At 56.4% G+C, this 4816-nt stretch overlaps 1 non-coding gene across 1 annotated transcript in view; it reads left to right on the top strand.

Moving 5' to 3' along the window:
* Window positions 1–244: 244 nt before the first annotated feature.
* Window positions 245–4816, top strand: part of LOC100476441 — a 106540-nt gene continuing 101968 nt past the window's right edge. The window contains exon 1 of the transcript XR_004621494.1: window positions 245–352. This is a non-coding gene — a transcript (cationic amino acid transporter 3). The remainder of the gene's footprint in view (window positions 353–4816) is intronic.

The following is a 4816-nucleotide window of genomic DNA, read 5'->3' as shown; positions in this document are numbered from 1 at the left end:
CATTCTCTCCAGGTGGCCCAGAAGGGAAGGGAAGAGAATGGGGAGCAGACCTTTCAGACCAGTCCAGCCTCATTCCTGTGTCCTCTACCCTCCCTCACCTCCCTAAGCCCAGCTTCTCAATGGGCCATTTCACACTTGTTACACACCTGCTGTGTGCACAGAGCTCTGAGGTGTTCTTGTGCATTCTCACCCCAGGAACCACTGCTTTCCCTTTCAGGCCAAGCAGATACTCAGACTCCTCAGGCCCTGGGTTGACCTCCAAGCCCGGAAGACTCCTCTGAAGCCTGGGATCTGGAACCTAGATATTTGGGACAAACCACAGAGAAGTTGAAGAAGTGGGGAGAAAGGGAAGGTTTGGAGAGAGCCCCTCAATTTCCCGGGGCAGTATGATTACTTACAGCAGCAAGAAACACTGAAGCGAGAGGAGAGGAAGAACTCCCCGGGAGGAGACAATGCTGCTTGTTTTCTGAAGCAGACATTCTGGGTCTGATACAGGGAGGACAGCCTGAAAAGGGACCTACAGAGGGAGATCGTCTTCCCAGGAGTGTTGGGGTTCAGCAAGATGTGGTGGGGGAAGGGGAGACCACGTAGAGAAAACAGGCTGAAAAGGAGGTGAGACTCTGGGGGAATCCTTGGCTTCCACGTGGAGGCCAGAGTCCCCTCCTGCACATGCACAAGGTCATCGCTAAACCACGCGCCCTCTGCTGGGCTCTCAGAAATCAGTGATCTGTGGGGAGAAAAGACGCTGATGCTACACTGGGTCTTTTTCCTGCAAACCAGCTCTAGGAGCTGAGGGCAAGTCTCCCTCCAGCAGTAGTGGAGGCCTAGGTGGTGGGAGGACCAGACAGAGAACAGTCACCATTTGCCTTTGTCCTCTACTGAGACGGACTGGCTTTGGGGTGACCAGGTCCTCAGGCCATCTGGAGATCCCAGGGCTGCCAAGGGTCCCTTACAAAATGCAGCAGAGCAGAGCTGTGGGCTGACCAAGCCCCGCCCCGTGAGGCCTCCCGGGAGGGGGCGGGGGACCCCGCGGTGGGCGGGGCTTCGTCAAGGTGGGACTGATGTGCCTGGCAGGCTTTCCTTGGTCACCCCGGTCCGTGCACCCCTGTCCATCACTGTGGTGATGGGGAAATGTCTCTTCAGCTCAGCATGCGACCTGGTCTGCCTGCAGGAAGAGAGGGGGAGGGCAGGCAGAGGGCAGGAGGAGAGAGAAGAGGGCAAAAGTCTTTCCTATGGGGTCTGAGCCCTGTGCTACTCCCTAGACCCTGAAGGGTGGGAGAGGTGTGAAAGCAGATGTAGAAATGACTAGAAGTGAGGCAAAGTGGTGGGATGCAGCAGGCTGGAGAGATGGAGGTAATGGGAAGGTGGAGCCCACTGGGAGGTGGGGTTGTCTGGGGAGGCGAGCCAGGAGGGGAAGCAGGCTGGGTAAAGTGGAAGGTTCTCCAGGTAGGAGGGGACAGAGTGGGAGGGGCAGGGGAGGGGTCAGCGGGATGAGGGTGGGCATGGGGGGAGGTGGAGGCACCAGGAATAGCAATGCCAGATGGAAGCTCAGAGATGGTCAGGGTCGTGGGTTGTCTGGAAGGAGGACTGGAGATATCCCTGTGGGAGAAGACAGAGAGCAGTTCAGAAGCAGTCTAGCAGTCAGAGTGTGGGAGGGTGTAGGGAGTCAAGGCTGTGGCAGGGAAACAAGGTTGTTTGTAGGTCAATCGATGTCCCAGGAAGGTGACATAAGACCTCAGAGCAACTTCCCACTCAGGCTGAGGCCTGACTCTGGAGGGGCCTGAGGAGGCCACCTGAGCAGCAGGGGTAGGGCAGCCATCCCAGCTCCCCTTGGCCCAAGGCACCTGCAGGGGGTGCCCATATGAGGGGGGGGTGGGCTGGGCTGCTTCCCAGCTCCCAGCACAGAATGTATTGGGGTTTCCTCCAAGCAATTATTTAGGATTCATGGGGCGACACAATCTCTCCCACATCTGCTTAGCACAGGAAGTCCTGTCCTATAACTGTCTCCTGCATTCTGTCCATAAAGAATGTTTTGAAATTGGTGTAATTCAGAGAAGTACAGACCATTTTCCACGGGGCAGCTCTGTGGAGGCTGATTAGCCCTTCATGTCCAGCTGATGCACAGGGACAGCGCTCCCTCGGGAACATCTGGGCCACGGTCAGCCACGATAAAGGTTATTACGGAAAATGTAACCTGTAAAGGGGCAAGAGGCATGATGGACCAGGAGAGGTGGGGATGGTTGGGGTGGGGAGTAGGATGGTGCTGGCCAAGGCTGAGATCAAGTTTCCCCAGGTGTGGGCACCTGGGGGTCTGAGCCTCAAGGAGATGGGGTTTCTGTGTCAGGGACAGCAGGATTGGAAGGGTGTTGGGGAGACGCTCCCCATGGGGGCTGGGGAATGGAGTGGGGTGGCTTCCATGGTGGACACACTGCTGATGGAAGCTTCACCTGCCTAAATCTCACAGTAGGTAAATTTTATTAACGCTACTTTACAGGTGATAAAACTGAGGCTGAGAGAGGTTATGTGAAGGCCCCAAGGTAACAGCATATGAAGAGGCAAAGGCAGGATTTGAACTCAGGTCCTTGGCTCCTGAGCTCTTGTTCTTTTCTCCACAGCATTGGGCAGAAGGTCTTACTCATTTATGTGTCTGCCTCAGCTGCAGGCCTGGGGGTGGGGGTGAGGTGGGGGTGACAGGTAGGTGCTCACGTGTCCGTTGTGTGAAGGACTGAGTGATCTCTGCAGGTTACACTTCCACGGAGTGGGTCACAGTCCCAGAGACTCTGGTGGCAGGAAGGGGGATAGAGCAGGGGAGCTGCAGTGTGGGCCAGGAAACTGGAAACAGGTTCCGTGTGGGTTTCCCTGCTTTCCCTGCACATTCTAGATCTCTAGGATCCAGAGGACTGGCTCTGGAGCCTTAGAAGAAAGGAATAGAGTGGTGCGTATGTGTGCACAAGTGTGTTTGATGAGTGTGTCAGAGTGTGTAAGTCTGGGTATGCATGCCTGTCTGTAAATGCATGAGTGTGTGTATGTCTTTGTGTTACATGCATGTGACAATGTGATGTAAGGGGGTGTATATGTGTGTATTTTGAGGGTATGTGTCTGTGTGTATGTATGAGTGTGAGCATCTGTGTGTATCTGCATATGCACAGGTGTGTGTGTGTGTGTGCCCGCCCATGCGCTGTCCCAGGGGAGCCTGAAGTCTCACAGCTGCAGATGTCTTTGATTTGTGCACATTTCCAGCGGGTTCCAGGCTCTGCTATGGTGTTGGGTGAGGAGGGAGGCCAGGAGAGGAAGGCATTTAGTGCTGGGGGTGTGGGGGATGGGAGCCTGAGCAGTGGGTGTCTCTGTCCTGCCAGGCACAGGGGGGTGGCCTCAGGGTCCCGGGTCTGAGGTTGGGTGGACCCTAGGGCCTGAGACCTGCACTCAGGGCTGCACTGGAAGAGCTCAGAGGCCCTGCTCTGACCAGAGAGGGCCATAAAGTTGGGGAGCCAGGGTGGGAGAGAGGCCAGACAGTGGAGGGTTCAGGCCTACTCTCTCCCCACCCCCACCCCCAGGATTTGGGATTGATGGAACCAGGCTGCAGTTCCTAACTCTAGGCTCCACCCATTCTGCCTGAGGGCCTCAGAGTCCCCAGAAGTCCTTGTGTGCCTCCTGCTGAGGCTGGGTGACCAGAGTCACAGTGAAGACTTCTGTCTCTAGTCAGTACCACCCAGACAGGTGCAGAACAAGTCCTTGTCTCCTGGAGGCCTCTGCTGAGGCCATGTGTGCATTCTTACTGTGTTTCATACAAGCTGAGGCTTTCACACCCATTTTGCTGGGAAGTTCCTACTGAGTCTAAATCAAATCCTCGGGTTGCACTTTGTGTCCAACAAGCCCAGGCTGAGTTTGTGAAATTAGAGAGCAGTATCCCCTCCCCCCAGCACGGAAGTAGTTTCTTCTGGATAGGGACATGGGTCAGAGTGTCGGGACACCGAGAGGATGTGGGTAGAGCCTGGTGGGTCACAGATGGTCAGACCTTTCCTGGGCAGGAGGTCGGTGATCAGCAGGGCAGATTCAGAGAAGAGAGCTCAGAGGCCTCCAGTTTTCCCTCTGGTTCCCCTCTCACTCCAGGCTGTGCCAGGAGTACTGGAAACAGGGCCTGTGGTAGGAGGGAGCAGATTAGATCAGGGAAAGGGCTTCTGTGCAGCTGTGAGGAGCCTCTGGAAACACAGGGCAAAGAGCACATGATGAATGAGAAGGTCCTCTCCCAGCTCAGGAAGTAGGAGAGGGGGCAGGGGCTGTGGGACTCAGGAGCAGAGGGGGGTGTGTGCTGAGGATGGGGGTGTGCACAGCACGGTGTGTGTGGCCCACGTGTCTGTGCTCGTGGTGAACAGTCTTCTGTGCCCAGTTCTGTGTGTAGCATAGGTCACATGGGGAAGGGGGAGCTGTGACGTTGGGGTGTGAACCCAGGGCTTTGAGCTGGCTTCCCACTGGGCCCATGAGGTGTGCTTTGCTTTTAGGAGCCGAGGTCAGCACCCGTGGGAGGGCCCTGGACTGGGAATCAAGAGCACGTGGGTCCAGTCTGGCTCTAGTTCTCAGCGGGGCCCCTGTGAGGCATCAGCTATGGGAGCTGGGATGTCACCTGCTGTCCAACCATAAAGGCAATGCTAGTGGCCTTTCTGTACCAGCAGCCCCAGAGCTGGGGACCAGAAACGGGAAGGGGGCTGGAGTGGGGATGGCATTTTAGGGGCCGAAGGGAATAAGGGGTGCCAGTGGGAAGGGGCGGCAGGAGGGGTTTCCTGAATTCGGAAACTCCTGGGTTTTTGTTGGAGCCACA

This window comes from Ailuropoda melanoleuca, chromosome 16 (assembly GCF_002007445.2).
Source record: "Ailuropoda melanoleuca isolate Jingjing chromosome 16, ASM200744v2, whole genome shotgun sequence".
Classification (NCBI taxonomy): domain Eukaryota; kingdom Metazoa; phylum Chordata; class Mammalia; order Carnivora; family Ursidae; genus Ailuropoda; species Ailuropoda melanoleuca.
The sequence above is the reverse complement of the archived record's forward strand: the minus strand, read 5'-3'. Positions and strand labels throughout refer to the sequence as shown.